At 40.4% G+C, this 17,865-nt stretch overlaps 1 long non-coding RNA gene across 1 annotated transcript; it reads right to left on the bottom strand.

The window, feature by feature from the left end:
- Positions 1 to 857: 857 nt before the first annotated feature.
- On the bottom strand, positions 858 to 7,262 carry LOC115031495. The gene is made up of 3 exons (XR_003837127.1): positions 7,172 to 7,262; positions 3,216 to 3,325; positions 858 to 963 (listed from the first exon to the last, which is right to left on the bottom strand). It is a non-coding gene; the product is annotated as an uncharacterized LOC115031495 (long non-coding RNA).
- Positions 7,263 to 17,865: the final 10,603 nt, after the last annotated feature.

Here is a 17,865-nt window from a genome sequence, read left to right as displayed (position 1 = left end):
AGTTAATGCACATGTGTTATTATTCAATAGTAACCACATCACATGCACATGCACCCCAAAGTATATACACAGAGAGGGAGGAGGAACTATGTGTTCATAGGCAGAGAGACTCACACTTATGGAATAGAGAAGAGAAAACAACACTGTCTTTCTGAGAAACACAGACTGGGATTCTGATGTAATATGACTTTAGACATCACTGTGCTTTGTTGAAACAAAGGGAGATTTCCTATCTGAAGAGCATTTGGATTTCCTCAGACACTAGAAAAGCTGGGCTGGCTTTAGGGTAAGCATCTTCAGAGCAATCTACAGTTGACTTCTTGGAGACCAGTCCCTGGGAAGCATGGGATAGCCTCTGAGACCTGTATCCATTCATAGATTTTACACATGACAATAACCTAGACTTTTATGTTTATGATCTGAAATCGACTCAAGGGTGCTAGAACAGAAGGGAGAGAGGTGTATCCTGGATACAACCAGAAAGAAGACCTGGTGAAGTAGTTACAGTGGGAGAGGAGCAATATGAGGAGCCCTGTGGCTTTTTCTGGACAGTAATGTAAAGCTGAGAAGTTAAATCAGAAGAGCTACCTGCGATGGAGCAAGATTATCCCCATAAGAACAGATTTGGAATGAGCTCTGTGGTGACACAACGGAGAGTCATCTGAGAAGATGCAAACACAACTGAGAAATTGCTTCCATCAGATTGGCCTGGGGACATATCTGTGCGACATTTTCTTGATTGATGATAGAATGGGGACAGGCCACTATGGCAGTACCATCTCTTCAATAAGCAGTCTTAGTTAGTATAAGAAAGCAGGCTGAGCAAGCCAGTAAGCAGCAGTCCATATGGGCTTGGCTCCAGTTCCTGCCTCCAGGTTCCTGCTTAAGTGCCTGCCTTGGCTTCCCTTGATGATGAATACCTTCTTCCCTCTGCCAAGTTGCATTTGATCATGGTGTTTACCACTAGAAGAGAGAAACAAACGGAGACAGGTTATTATCTCATTAAATAAGGTACAGGTGAGTTAAGTCCACCAGTGGTGAGGAAGCTCACTGGCTTTAGTGCAGAGGTAGTTCCCAGGGGTGGGGCAGGCAAAACCAGAGTCCATGTACATAAACCTGAGCAGGTGGGCAAGGGAATCAGGGCCATGTTTATTATGCATGTTCTGAGAGTATGAAACAAATTCCTGGGCACAGGAGAGCAATGTTCACCCACCTATATGGGAGTTAAGGGATGGCCATGAGTGGTGGAGCAAAAAGTGTCTAGGTTGTTAGATATGGGGCAAACAAACCCCTTTAAGCTACTAGGTAGGCAAGCAAAGAAGAAACCAACAAACTTGAAATCATTGCAGACCAGAGTTGGGGAGGCCTCTATCTTTATGAACCTAGAATACCCCATGTTTGAGCTGCTGTAGCTTCAAGTGACACCTTGGGCTCACTGGCAGGTCAGCCCTACTAATTATAGGAGACAATCTTTACTTTCCTATAATAATCCCTATCACGGAGACTATCCAAAAATTCCTAAGAGCTGGCCTGTATCACATTGAAATCTGGTCACATTGACTGAAACCTTTTTCTAGCCATTGTTTGTTGTATTGTTCCAAATATAACCACATAGTAAAATAAATCCCCTAAAAATAGTTTTGTACCTGGCACTCTGTTGGAGAGTTTCATGATTTTTGGGGGGTGGGGGATGTCAGCTTTTGTAACAACTATACAAGGCTTATATTTTAGTTAATGCAGTGTGCTCCAAACATTGGGTATGGATAACCAGTGCATAATTGCCCTCACCAAGAGTCACTATTGTGCTGTAGTCTTTCATATACAAGAAGCTATACTTTGCATCTTTATAATAACAGTATTAACGACCTGGGAATGTATTCTAAGGTGGCATTACTGTGAGCAACATCCATTTTCTGTTTCATTACCAAGAGGGGTCATTCGCTAATCTTCTGATGGCATTGTGTAAATCTATTTCTCCAAACTGTTCTCCTGGGATAAACAGATAAAGTCATCATTTTGTTCGCTGTGGTGTCTCTAACTCTCAAAATGACTGATGGGCCATAATGGTAATCCATGGGATGGAGTGCATCAGCAGTGAGGATAGCTTTTGGTTTCCTTGGCAACTCTCTCCTAGGGATACCATGGAAGCCACATTTATTACAAGGTAAAAATCTGGAAAAAATATTTTTAAAAAGACATTTTTTTCAATTGAAATTTTATAGACCTAAATTAAGTTTACTCAAGGGAATTGTGTTTTGCACCGCTATCATTTTTTTCCAGTGTGTGTGTGCTGATTTCTCATTAGAATGGCAAATTCTATCCTGAGAGAAGGGCTCTCAGGGAGGGGAGAGTGCTGGGGGTAGAGGAGATTACAGAGGCTTAATAACCCCAGTTCCAAGGAGGATGTGGTTTTTCTCTCAGCTCCATTTTCCAATACAGCCCTGAGGGGAAGTCATTTAGAATCTAAGCAAGCTCCTTCAAAAGCACACCCTCCTTAGTATGGTGGTATTCAATCCAAGTAGAAATAATTGAGCCTTTCCTATTGTTCTTCCAGGAAAGTCTCGGTGAGATTGATTATCATTTCCTAAGCAATGAGCTTTCAAGCTCAGCACTACTGATGTGTGTGTGTGTAATACAGCTTTATAGGTTGCAGGATCTCCCCTATTGTGTAATCCTATGTCTCCAGGAATTGCCAAGTAGCTCCTGGGAGGCAAAATAGTTCCATTTGAGATCTGATAAAGCAGCCACCATGTATTCCAGGCGTAACTAACAAACAGCCTTTGTCTTTTCCCTGTCTGTCCTCAAGCCCTCTCTCTATATATATATGTATATATATATAGAGAGAGAGAGAGAGTGAGAGAGAGAGAGAGAAAGTGCTATGTGATACTGACATATAATTTATAAGTACTCATATATGAGGACATAATGACGTCTTGAGTAGTTGTAGGCATACATTTTTTGCAGTCTATTTTAATAAGGGATCAACCTCTCCTCCATCCTACCACCCATCAGAGGTAGTGGAAGAGAAAAGGTATTAGGATATGGGGGAAGTGAACCTGTTTAGCAATAGTTCTTGGGGGTGGGCTCAAATCTTCTTTGTCAGTAAATCAATGCTGTAGCAAACACCAGATAAAAATCAGCAGATGCAGACAAGTCCTCTCCACAGGCATGAACCAGCAACTGTAGTTCAATCATGAAGAATCTGCAAAGCTCACCAACCAAACCAAGGCCGCTGAAGTGGTAAGAAGTTGCAGGAATCACACAAGCAGTTTTCTGGGCAGGTTTCTCTCAATGGCAGCATTACCATGAGTGGAGCTCAACAACACTGTAAGGCAAACCAATGCATGTGTGTTGTTAGTAAAGAAGAGTGAGGCAGAGAAAATCAAACCAATGCTCCCGCTCCCACTGCCTGTGGGGTCATAGTTATAACCCTCCATCATGCATCCTTTCACATGTCTGCTTTAGCAAGACATTATTTCACCTGTGTGCCCCCCAAAAAATCAGTTGACATCTCTGACTTTCTAAAGAAACTAGAAGTTTCCACTTAAGGTAGGTATGTAAAGAGATGCTCACATCCATCTTCCAGTCATTTTTCTCAGGTCTCTCAACAGCTCAACTATGGCACATATTTCTGATGAGAGTATTTAGGTCAGAGAGAAGACACAAACACTTCAAGGCTTAAAACCAGAAAAGTGAAGAAGATGTTCAATTCCATATAATCAAAGGAGGTGTCATGGTAGAGCCTGCTCCAAATTGCACAGAATCTAGTTTTTACTTTTAGAATTCTATTTGTCTCAACAATTAACCACAAAATTAGACACATCTTGAGAATAAACCTATATAACACTTTTAAATCCTAGAAGACAACTATTTTTTATAAGATCCAATACTAAAAATAAAATAGAATAGATACAACACTATTTGTAGCCCCTTGTCCCTCTAGGTGGCTTACGTTCTACCATTAGAGTATGATTCTGAAAGTCCCATGGGGGGAATAAAGATAAAATGTATCACACATGATATTCACATATTTGGAAAAAAAAACATGTTAGGAAGAATGAGATTTCTAGGGACTGGGAAGGAAAGAGTCATGGTAATGAACAATCCATAAAATGCATGTATGGAGATATCAGTGAATTATAGTAATCTGTATAACCAATACATGTGAATATATAATATATTAATTATTATTAACATATTATAGTTATCTACATGTTTTTTTAAAATATATATATGGTAGATAGTCTTATGTCACCTTGATACAACCTAGACTCATCTGACAGGAGGGCACCTCAATTGAGAAAATGTCTTCCTAAGATCCAGTTGTAAGGCATTTTCTTAATTAGTGATTGTTGGAGGAGGTCCCACCATATTGTGGGTGGGGAAACTCCTGGACTGATGGTCCTGGGTTCTATAAGAAAGCAGGCTGAGCAAGCCATGTGGAGCAGGTCAGTAAACAGCACCCCTCCATGGCTTTTGCATGAGCTTCTGCATCTGGGTTCCTACCCTGTTTGAGTTCCTGCCCTGACTTCCATTAGTAATGAACATTAGTATGGATGTGTGAGCCAAATAAATTCTTTCCTCCCTGACTTACATTGTTCATGGTATTTTTTTTTTTTTGCTCATCAATAGAAACCCTAAGACTACATACATGTTAAATATATATTCATATAAATATGTCTCTCTGTCTCTGTCTCCCTATCTCTCTGTCTCTCTGTCTCTCTCTGTCTCTGTCTCTGTCTCTGTCTCTGTCTCTGTCTCTCTCTCTCTCTCTCTCTCTCTCTCTCTCTGTGTGTGTGTGTGTGTATGTAAGACATTATCTTTGGCAACCAGAAGTCTGCTGCTGACAGAAGGCTAGGCCAGTGATGACTGCTGGAATGGACTGTACAGTCCCTGCCTTTCAGCATCTTATGTTCCACCAAGAAATTTCACTTCCATTAAAATATCAAGGCATAAGAACGTTCTGAGAATCAAGTGCTTCCCAGTGATACTCAAGAGCTGCCCTTTATAGAAACTATTTCTGAAGTCAGGATATCACCCCTCCATTACTCAGCTCCTGACAGATTTCAAAGACTGAAACCATGAAAACTGGGTGGCTAAGTGCCCTTGCTTCCATTGCAGCTCAAGAAGAAATTAAAAGCATCAGTCCTGTTGAGCCCAAAGCTGCAGACTGTGTAGAGTGGCAGGCACACTTCTATTTCGCTTCTTTTCAGCAGCAGCTAATTTTCTCCTGGGGAACCCTGGCTGAGCTGAATAACTCAGCAACTGTAGATTTTAAGCTCTGTAAACATGGTCTTTATTTGTGATTTTACATAAGAGATGAATCAGTTAAGACTTATATAAAACGTCAATGAGTCTAAGCACAGGCTGTGCAGAGACAATTGCCGTCATTTTACTTGGGGGTTTAGCTCCAAATTTGCTATGTTATTTATTTCATTTCATTCCTAGAAAAATAAGGTAGCTAAGTTCCCAATACTGTGCACCGTTTTCCCCCTGGGGTAATGGACATTATAAAACAAAAAAGACAGAAAGAGCCTCACTTCTGAGAGCTTTAATCAGCCACTAATGGATGGAATAGGTTAACCACCTGACTTCTTAACTAAATGACATGCTGAGAATTTTGGGTTTTGCCACTGAAAAGATGGAAAACTTACATCATTCAGGGAGGACGAAGTCAGAAAACTGAGCACATAGCACATAGGTGGATGGAGAATAACAAGACTGAAGATACAAGGCTCAGCAAATGATGTCAACCACATCTGGATTCTGTGGCTCTGGACCCAACAACATGTGGATGAAAAAGATCCTCAGAATTTCTACCCGGGCAAACTTTCATCTGTATATTCTCTAAATAATACAGAATAGCAGCTATCTCTTATATTGGGCATTACATGCATTAGAGATGATTGAAAATACACAAGGAGTATGAAGATTTATCACAATGGTCAACTTGATGAAATTTTGAATCACCTTCAGTATGCCTGTGGGGGATTAATCTGCATCGGGGTATTGGAAGTGGGAAGACCTATGTGTGTAACACCATTCCCGGGGATGGGATCTGGGATCATATACAAAGGAGAAAGGGAGGTGAGCAGAAGCAAGCATTGCTCTTGTTTTCTGAGTGAGGATGCACTGCAACACTCCCTTTAAGCTTCTGCCCTGGTGATCACGCCTATCTATCTTGAACTGTGAGCCAAAAACAAACCCTTTCTTCTTTAAGTTACTTTTGTAAGATTATTTTATCACAACAGGAAAAAGTAACTACGAAAGGAGGATTGTGAAGACTGGGAAAAGTAGCACTGTAGGATTTTGATAGGGATTTGGTGGGGAGTCCTGGAGTCATTCTCTCATGGATATGAGGGAAATTGGAGACGATTTTATTAGATCGTCATAATCACAATTCAGAGGTGGAATAGCATGATCATTTTTTTTCATGAATGGAAACAAAGAACCAGAGACACTTTCCCCACAATTTTCAGCCAATGGCAGAAAAGAAGAGGGCCAGTAAGGAACTGAGACCTGAGAAGGTTTCCAGAGGGTAGAGATACATCCTTGTGCATCATTGAACTTTTAGAAAATCTGTTAGCTTTCATGAAATTCCAGTCACTTGAAGTGCTACGTGTTACACTTAAACCTCGGATAGCAGCCCATTGGGAACATGCAAAGGGTCCATGCCTCTCATCAGGTCAGAATTTTGGGGACTGTGCCTGGCAGGAATAGTTGACCTTCTGCTGGTCCACATGACTATACGTGAACCAGTGAGGCTCTGGTGACGGATGCTTACTTTTACTATCTCATAGCAAGCTGAGTACCTCAACCTGCTAGAACAACCCAGGTGGTCTGGTGTTCCTCCCCGCCTGGGTCTCTACCCATGGCCATACAAACCCGCCTGCTCATGTACTTGTGGTACCTCAAGTACCTGCTGCCTGAGAATCATCACACCCTACATTATATTGGGGGCTTAATGGATTAAAAGGACCCCTCAACCTTGGCCTTGGCCACTACCCCAGCCCAGATCACAGGATAGCCCATGAGTACTGTTTGAAGCCAAATCCAATCTAACAAGTGCAGCTAGAGGCACCTTGGTTCTTCATGTCCCACTGTTCCTTGTGTGCGTCAGTCAAGAAACAGAGTTTGGTCCCTGATGCAATTCAATAATAGTACAACTCACCTTTAAACCATGACCACAGGCTCTGCACAGTGATTTGCTTCATTCCATAGAACTTCCGTTCCGTTCCCTCCATTCAAGAGCACAGCTTCATAAAGTTCAATGCCACACTGTTGGAGCTGAACACTCCAGGAGGGACAGGCTTTCCCACAGGGACTGGTTGCGTTGTTTGCTGGGACCTGGCAGTGGAACCAGTGACAAGGGCTGCTGAGACTGGCTACCATCCCAGTCCTTCATTTCTACAGTGCCACAATGACTTTAATTAACTACCTACCCTCTGACTCAGCAGCAGCTGATAAGGCTTCAGGCACAGCCAGGAGCGCAATAAATAGAGTGCTACTAGATGTATTGAAACTTCAGGACAGCTGTTTGAGCCAGCCAAGCCTCCTGTGACGGCCTGCTAGTGTACATGGCAAGAGCAGCCTGGTGTCCTTTGCATGCAGGAAGATGTCTCAGGCTGGCTGGAGGTGAGAAAGCTCTGCTTTCCCAAAGTTTGCTGGAGGAGACGCCTTTCTTGTCTCTGGTACTCTTAGTTGCTAAACCTTTACCAAACTCCCATAGAGGAATGGGCTGGGTTCACTTCAGGAATCTTCTCAGCAGTTTTATACAGCTGTGGCAGGGAGCCAACATCTCAGAGTCCTTCTGTGGCACCTGAGGCAAGAGAGATGAGAATAACCTTCAGAGGAAAGCAACCTGGAGTCACACAGCACAGAAGCAATGGGAAGCAAGCCCCAGGCTTCCTACCCAGTCCATGTGGGTTCTGGCAGCAGTGCTAACTTCTCCCATAGCTCTGGGCAAATCACCCAAATTCTCAGCCTTGGTCTTCTTGAACATGAAATAGGAACATTGCTAAGATTACTTTGTAAGTTGAGTAGAAAAAAAAAACTAATTAAGATAAAAACAGCATCTTCTTTGAACAAATAGCGCTAGCATGGCCAATGTGTTCTGTCCACATTGGTGATGGCAGAAACCAGAGCTAAGGCAGAGAGAGCTGCCAAATTGTGCAGACATGTATGAACATCTGCACATATACTGCACACACACACACATAGCACACACACTCTCACATATGTACCATGTAATGCACATACCCTTGCACAATATGTCCATACACATGCACACTCACCCACACACAGCAACTCACANACACACACACACACACACACACACACACACACACACACACACAGAGAGAGAGAGAGAGAGAGAGAGAGAGAGAGAGAGAGAGAATACTGGTTTGAGACTATTGTGTAACTTTCCAATTTTACAAAGATGCCTTTACAGTTTTTCCTGCTGGCTTCCTCAGCACAAATTATCAGCTGAGGCAAAGGCAGTCATCTCTACCAACCACCAACTAACATACCCATGTTTGAACCAGGTATAGTAGAAACTAAGTGAATCCCAATATTTGAGGCACTTACTTTGCTTCTTTGTTTGTATAGAAGCTCTTCTTCAGAATCCACTGCTAGAATATTTGCTTAAACTTGAATATCAGAATAAAATATGTTTTAACCATAAATAAGTCTTAGTTAGGCTTCTAATGTTCTAATAATTGCCATGAACAACACGGAGGTGTGGTTTTAGTTCACTTACTCTTCAAGGTCACAGTCCATCAATAAAGGAAGTTGGTGTAGAAATGCAAAGCAGGAACCTGGAGGCAGGAACTGAAGCAGAAACCATGGAGGAACACTGCTTACTGGATTGCTCCTCATGGATTTCTCAGCCTGATTTCTTATGTCAGGGGTAGCACTACCACCCTTGATATAAGCTCATGTACAGGTAAGTCTAGGCTTGTGTCAAGCTGACAAAAACCAACTAACACAAGTATGTCCTGAATATTACATGGGATATGATATATTTACATCAAATTTATTTGTTCATCTGGAATTAATTTGCACTTGTCTATGCTGTTTTTATGTGATGAGTCTAATAACACTACTAAGATAATCCAGACCTTGGGCTAGATGCTGAAAACAAAGCAGTTAAGAATGTTAGCTGGTGCCAGGCACACACCTTTAATCCCAGCACTCATTAAAGCAGAGGCAGGAAAATCTCTGAGTGTGAGGCCAGCCTGGTCTACAGAGTGAATTCCAGTACAGTCACGGCCACACAGAGAAACCTTGCCTTTATGGGAAGGACCAGGGAAATGATAGGTGATCTTTGTTCTTCAAAATTCCTTTTATTTATTGGTGAAATTTGTTCAATAATTTCATAGATATATGCAATGCGTCCTGTTTACCTTCAACTCCACCCTCTCCTAACTCTCTTCTACCCCTATGTTCCTCCCTGCTTTTTTAAGGCTCCTTTCCCACACTTATGTCCTTTTGTTTTGATTTGTGACTCACTAGTTTTAATCAGTAACTTCTGTGTGACCTTAGGTTTGGAACTATCCTGGACCTGGTGGGTTCACTTGAAATTACCCTTTTTAATATTTCTTTTTATATCTATATTGTCATTGTGTATGTGTGTGTCTGTGTGTCTGTATCAGGGTGTGTGTGTGTGTGTGTGTGTGTGTGTGTGTGTGTGCGCGTGTGTGTGCAGGTATAAGTATGTCCAAGTGCCTGCAAAGGCTAGAAGACAGAGTATAATTCCCTGGAGCTGGGGGTACAGGCAATTGTGAGGCACCAGATATGGATGCTGGAGACCTAATGAACTCTGGTTCTCTACAAGTGCAGCACTTTTCACTACTCAGCTATCTCTCCAGATTCCCCTGTCAATTCTTAATAACATTCTATATGCATATAAGTATTTGAGATTTATATGTGTGTACACAAATATGCATATATACAGAACATGAGCATAAACATATAAAAACTGCATATTGTATACAACACAAAATGAACTTCATGGTATTTTTATAGACTTTTTGTCCCATATTGCTTTGTTTTGGGCATATTTTTGTCTTGTTAGCCTTTGCTTATATATTATGGTTTCCAATTCTGTGATTTTAATCTTCTCTCTCTCTCTCTCTCTCTCTCTCTCTCTCTCTCTCTCTCTCTCTCTGTGTGTGTGTGTGTGTGTGTGTATGTGCATGTGCGCACATGAGCACCTTGTACTTTTTCTTTTCTTTTTGTTTTTTAAATGCTGGTTGTTGGTTGGTTTTTTTAGTCTGATTGTTCTCTAAAGAAAGAGAAAGAAACAACATGGAGTTGTGTGAGTAGGAACATGGGGAGAATCTCTGAGGAGGTGTGTGAGGGTAATACAGAATGTATTCTATAAATACAGAATGTATTCTATAAAAATATTATGTATATATATGTATATACATAAACACATATATTTATATATATACACACATATATGTATATACATATACACATATATGTATATAATCTAGAGATATAGGGTGGCTTTGGGCTTCATAGAAAACAAGGTATTATTCATGTGTGTTATTCTCCCCCAAACCACATCCTTGTACTCAAAGGTTGCAAGTCAATAAAGAAGAAAGAAAAGTTAAATGATAGAGTATGATAGATAGTCTGACAATTGTCAAAGTAAACTGACATATTTTAGGACTGTAATTTTACAGTTATGCCGAGATGATCTTGAAAAGGAATTAGAAGGCAACTTGGTGTTGGCTCAGCACCAGAAGCCCACGTTCTTGGCTATTTGATTTAGAAGGAGAAACAGCTTGGGGAGGATTTGTGGGCAGTGGCTAAAAGCTTGGCCTCATGGTCTCAAGCTTGAAGGAAGCAAAAGCATTGGTGACCAAAGACTTTTGAAGAAGATTCTTACAGCGCTTCTGAAATAGCTCCCAGAGGTAAGAGTGCCTGCACTCTACTGCAAAGAAGCTCTGAGAATGTCAGGAAGAAAACCCTTCCCCATCTGGGAATGTCTATCATCCTGTTTCCCTCGGGTTCCCAGTGACCTTCCAATGGGCAGATGGCTGGTAGCAAGAATAGAGTCCCCAGGAGCGTGGTGTACTCTTTGCCAAGCTTATCAGACTATCCACTGCTGAGAAGCCAACTTCCCTACATTTACAACTCACTACAAATTTGTATCAAAGTATCTTGGAGAAACATGTAGGTACCTAGCAGGTAGAAGGTCTGTAAAGTCCTCTTAATAATCTGAAACCATCTGTCCCCTTTCAGAAATGTTCAGTTCTGAATTTGATCCTCATTTCCTCATCAGTCACACCGTTGCTGAAACATGACAGACAAAACATTTCTTGAGAGAGATGTAGTCTTGTTAATTGAGATTCTCATATGTCATTTAGTGTATCATTCATTGACTCTGGTGATCAAGTGGCAAAAATGGTGAACATACTATATTATACCGATGACTACTAATCTATCGTATCCTTTGCTTTTCTCCCACACAATATGCAACTACAATCTTTATTAGGCCAGAAGTCTTAAAATCTAGTTAGAAAACTGCCCACACCCATGAATTTAACAGTAGTGCTACAAAATTTAGACACTCAGAATGCCATCTGGCCATTCAGAAATCCTTGTGCTATCCACTCAACCATCAGAAAAAAAATGCTAGATCATTGGCTAGGGTACTTAATTCTACAAAGAAAAAGCAGTGTTTAATTAAGCAGTGGGCTGTGAGTAGTTATAAATGTAGCACAGGTGCTCCCCTGGGGACCGTTTAGTTCAGTCATGCTGAACACAACATACAAGTAGGCAGGACCACAAAAGGTCCAACGTCCTGTGGGAAGGAAGGTTTGAGTAGCCCCACTAGGCAAACATTTGCGATCACCTTGGGTGCTGACTGAAGGCCTAGTGAACAATGATAGTATCAAATACTATGCATCAACCATAACCTTGGAACAACTTATGGTTGACCTCCCAGATATATTTTTGGTTTTATTGATTCAAATTGTCAAAATATGAAGTGAAATCAAGTGAAAAACAAGATCAGAGCAGGCTTTATGAAGATACACTAGCCTCAGAGATAGAGGCATTAAGCTGAAAAATTTCCAAGATCTCTTTGGTTAAGCTATGGGTGGACCAGGGTGTGAATGGGTTTTCAGCATTCAAAAACAGGTTTGTAGTTATGTGAGCAATCAATTTTGAGAGGTGGATTTGGGAGGAAGAACAGATGAGGATGCCTTCTTGATGAGCATGTGTGATCATAATGAACTTGACCAAATTTGGCTTGCCTGTAGTCATTGTTTTTCCCATCTAGGTAATCTTAAAATAGGAAGACATATCCCGACCTCCACTGGGAAAGCTGAGTTGAAGGAGACAATTCTAATTAGAGCTCTCTAGACATAGGAAGGTATGTTCACATGGATTATATTAGACTAATGTTCATCAACTGTGCCCTGAAATTCCTAATGGTAAACAAATATGGATGAGAAAACAGGGACATTTGTGATTACTTGTAACAGATGTGATGAAGCAGCTGATATCCTGATATATATGAAGATGGACACCAAACCCCCACAATGCCAGCTGCAGTGACAGTGCACAGTGTTGTTAAGTTTATTCCCCATCATTAAGGATCAAGCCGTGTTCTTTCCCCTGGCTATTTTCTGGCTCACAATTATTTTTTTCCCTGTCATTCTACATGGTAGCATCGCTCTTTCCGGTGACTCTCTCTTGGACTGCAATAATTCAGACTTAACCTCTGTTGTTTACAACCTCTGTCCCTCCATACAAAAAAGTTGTTTTGCAGAATCAGAGGGTCTGAGACACAACCTGGAAGTGGGTGGGGAAAGTGTGGAGAGGAGGTGATCAAAGGAAAGCCCAAAACTATCACACAAAATGATGGAAAAAGTTTAGCAGACAAGGAAAATGATAAATTGGATGTTGAGTCCCTTAGAAAATGAGATGGGATTATTTGGCAACAGTGTAGAAAATGGGGCTGGAGATGGAATAATCTCACTAAAATCTATTGGAAATTTCACACAACACAGAGATGTGCTAGGATGTGGATCAGGCACTAGAAAGAAAGACAACATTCAGAAGGAGAGCCTGGCACAGTGTCTGTCATGTGGAAAAGATGCCAGAGAGGCAAGTTCTCATGGAAGAAACAGATTTCAACTATGGCAAAGAGCTCAAAAAGTAAAAATGATTCAGAAGATAGAGAAAACATTTTCCACCATGACACTCAAGTTTCTTGAAGTAATGTTCAGAGATGAGTCTTGGAATATCAGCTCAGCTGTAAGGCATGCATTCACAATGGGTGCTATAGGAAAGGGCAGATGTCACTTAAAGGGTATTGGAAGCCAGTGTGATAACCAAGCACAATCCCTCCTTTCCATGTATTTGCAGGAGGTGTGTTGTGTGATTCCCAAGTATGGTGTGGAGAGAGGCAGGTCTCACTGTAGTCTGTGTCACTCTGGGCATTTCAGTTTCATTTATTCATCTATACAATGGGTCCTTTATTACTTGGTGGTTATGAGGATTTAAACTATATTTCTAAAGGTGCTTTTTAAAAAACTTCTCTTGAGAAAATTTTTGACTAATAATTTTAAGTTGCAAGAGTAAAAATAGCACAAATTATACATGCATACCTTACCCCAGATTCACTCATTGTCAATTCTTTATCTTATCTGTTTTATCTGTTATTGTTTCTATCTTCATGCTCATCTGGGTGTGCGAGTATATATAAGACTGTGTATATTCAACTCATAGCTTTATCAATGGACTCAATCTGAACCCACATTGAATTTGTTCCAGTATGAATCCTGCCTAGTGCTGGCACTAAAATGCAATACCTTAGCTTCCTGGAATCTGGAAATTTTCCATAGCTTTCCTTTGTCTCACAAATATTTCTTTAAAAATATTCACAACAGCAATACAAGCAATAGACAGAAATTTTTAGAAAACATTGATAAATCTAAAGGACGAACTCTGCATAAGCCCAAACCCCAGACTAGATGAGTTGAACATGTTTTACTCTTTGTTCTCTGCAAAGCTCTCAAAATGCCAACTCATCTGTGTTTATCTTATTCTGCTTTGTACTTTGTAGTTAAAGGCAACCTCACAGACCTTCTTTCCAGTGTGTCTGTGTGTCTATGTGGAGGATACGTCTATGAGTGTGTTTCATAAGCAACAATGGAGCTAGAAAATGCGATTGTGTGACTATCATTCCTTGCTGCCCCATTGCTCATTTCTCTGGCTTCCTCGCTCATTTCTCTTCCTTTTATCAGATCAGGACTCTTTTCTCCATGTTCCCAGAGCTCTGAAATTGTGTATTATTGGATCACACAGTTATTATCTGTTTATAGGTCTGGTTCTCTTGCCAGCTTAAAATATTAGGGCTATGTTTTATATTTCTGTCTCTGTTTGGTTCCCAGTAAGTCTGTGGCACATAGTAGGTGGTTAATAGACACAGAAAGTATACATGAGTGAATTCCTTGAACTCTGCTGGAATACATCCCTGGAGAGGTGCAAGGTTATTTTGGAAGGCACTCAATCTTGGAATGTAGGTAAAGGGTTTCAGTAGCTGTACAACTATGAGGAACATTGGTTTTCTTAAAGACATCATCTCTGTTACATTGTTTACAAATTTTTAAATTCACTTCAGCTCATGGTTAACATGATGGTATCTTAGTAAAATCAAAGTAACTAATGAAGCAAAATTATATATAGGTGGGAAATTCAATCTCATTTAAATTAAGACAGATTTTAAAAATTACCATAAAATTACAGCCCCAGATGGCATCAATACATTACACTAATTTTCTATTCTCATATTCAATTATTCTTTAAATACAAACTAATTTGGGCAATTTATCTTTGGGAGTATGTATATACTATATGATTAAAAATTCCTACGACACCCAATTTAGCCACCAGCCTCACACTGCAGTACTATAAGAGGTTTAGGGCATGCTCTACAGGCTGTTTAGAAGGGGTACTGGTTCCTGATGTGCTCAGGAGGGAAAAATACTCGGAGCAGAAGTCTGTACTGGTTTCTATCCAAGAGACTGGTTACTAGATAAAACTCAGACTGTCCAGGTCAATTTGAATTTCACATTAAGAATAATTTTCTACAATATGTATGTCCAAATTAGTTTGTGAGGTACAAAACAAAAAGCATAAGAATTGTTTGCCAAATGCTCTCCTTTTTTTCTTTCAAATGAACTGATAAACCAAAGCTACAAATTTATTAGGAAATAAGCAAGAACTCCAAGAGACGGTATGGCCATTACCAGAAACATATGATGGAAATTTTGTGTTTGGCACCTTGCCCCACCATCCCAGAAGAGCCAAGACTTTTCTCTGACACTGAAAACAAACTGGAATAGTCCAGGGCCGTGCAATTTATGTGGTGCTGAGGCTTAAACTCAGAGCCTCATGAGTGCTAGGGACACTTTCTCCCAATTGAGCTATATTCCTTGGTATCTGGAGATCCTAGAACAAAACTCACCCTGGATTACTGGGACCAACTACATTTGTAATAAAATATTACAGGGAAAACATCCACTTCAGAGTTGAAGTAAGAAGCAGAAGTATAGAGGTGCTTGGGACTTGAGATTCTAACCTCCTGCTTTTGGGGGCAGTGTACAGAGGTGATATGTTGCTCATAGCAGAAGTCTGAAACACTTCTTCATGAGTGATGGGACCAAGGATGTTGATGGTCCCAGCTTTCCAACTACATTCAGTGCCTATAGCAGGGAAATACAAGTCAATGTACTTACTTGAAGGCCAGTGGTGGAAAGTAGAGGAGATATCTCTAATGGGGGTGATTTCCAGAAAGTAAGCAGTATTAAACCTGAGGAGTGGGCAGCTCCAAAAGCAGAGACGGCAGGCAGTGACGACACCAAATGCAGGTCTATTTAGATAAAATCCCACTGGACAAATTACATGTTGAACTAGCCAAGATCTCTGCTCAACCTTAAGTCACAACATCCACCCTTAAAGAAAACATTTTTCTTTTACTTCATCTACTGTGGGAAAAATATAAAATATGAATTTGAAAATAGAAATGCGAGATTAGTTGAACCATACTCTTAATTTTTCTTAGTCTCAAAACTTTGTCTGATTGTTGTCAAATAATGAAATATGATGTGCTTAGTTCCTCAATGCTTAGACATTTATAGCTTATTTTTCTTCAAGATAGATGCTGGCAAATTTATCTGGTAAGTTTCTAGCTGCTCTTTGATTGTTCATTGCCTTGCTTTGTTCACCTTTCTCTTTTTTCATATCTTCATCTATTCAAAAGCTAGGTGGCACCTCTCCCAGCATCTCTGTTGATGGCTTTTCGGGAACATGCAAAACATTTTTAGCAACAAAAATTCCCACAGAACATAGTAAAAATCTGAAGGGCATTGAAGAAAGAAAGCAAACCCTCACAGAGGAATTCTTGTAACTATAGATAGGAGAAATAGAAGAAAATAGATGGCCACTATGTATTGGCAACCATTATAGCAGTAATTGATTCAGGTAAGAAGTAAGGATGCCACACCTAATGGACAAGGATATAATGAAAGCTGGCATATGTACATAATATCTTCATAAGGTACCTGATAACTCTAAGGAAAAAAGACTGTTGCAGTAGAAACATGTTATAGACATCACTGTAACCTATTGGTAGAAATCATTGTGCATGATTTTATCACTGAATCTTACCACAGCAGGATATCATAGACTAGATGTCTTCTTTAAAAAGTGAACTTATATCTTAGAGTATAAAGGATGATAATGTAAGGTCAAAGTGTCAACGGACTTTCAGTGCACGTCTTGTTTACAATGTGTCTCTTTATTTCATTCTCATGTGGTAGAAGATCAATGGGGGTGCTCATGAATCTTCCTCTAACAGACACTAATTCCACTGACAGTGCTAATTCCTTCTGACATATCACTCTCCAAAAGCCCTACCTCCTGCTACTACCATTGTGAGGGTCAGTCTTTTAACATATAAAATGAAAAGCACAAATCCTCAACCTGTAGCCTCGAGAATGAGAGATATTATCATCATGTGCCTCAGGAAATGACAGGATGGGATGAACAGGTACACGTACCATGAATCTATATGCAAGGACACATCAGGAAGAGACAAACTGAGGAACGGTCCACAGAAGTCATGCGTGCATTATTTTAAAATGCCGATCAGAAAAGACTAGGACCTGTTTTGGATTAAGAGAACCTTTGGTGACATTTCACATAACTGCCATGTGTTTCTGAATAAAATCCTGAGCCATAAAAGATTTTTTAATATAACATTCAGTGGGGCAATGAGTAGAATTCAATATTCAATACTGCTGTATAAAACTTAAGTTCCTGGTTTTGATATACTGTGCTTAGGTTAGATGCCATTAATGTTTTTAGGAAGCACAAATATTTAGAGGTATAGGAGTGTTTTAGTTAGGTTTCCCTTGCTGCAAAAAGGCAACATGACCAAGGAAACTCTTATAAAGGACAACATTTAATTGGGGCTGGCTAACAGGTTCAGAGGTTCAGTCCATTATCATCATAGCAGGAAGCATGACAGCGTCCAGGCAGACATAGTGCTGTAGAAGGAGCTGAGAATTCTACACCTTTATCTAAAGGAAACCAGGAGCAGACTGTCTCCCACAGTGTAGGAGAAGGGTCTCAAAAGCCCACCCCCATAGTGACACACTTCCTTCAACAAGGCAACACCTATTCCAACAAGGCCATACCTCCCAGTAGTGCCAATCCCCGAGCCAAGCATATTCAAACTACCATAAGGAGTATCATTCATTTACATGGTTCAAAGAAATAGAGGAAAGATGAATGATAGATGATTGGTAAATAGACCAATGTGCATATGTGTGT

Source organism: Mus caroli, chromosome 7, assembly GCF_900094665.2.
Source record: "Mus caroli chromosome 7, CAROLI_EIJ_v1.1, whole genome shotgun sequence".
Lineage (NCBI taxonomy): Eukaryota > Metazoa > Chordata > Mammalia > Rodentia > Muridae > Mus > Mus caroli.
The sequence above is the reverse complement of the archived record's forward strand: the minus strand, read 5'-3'. Positions and strand labels throughout refer to the sequence as shown.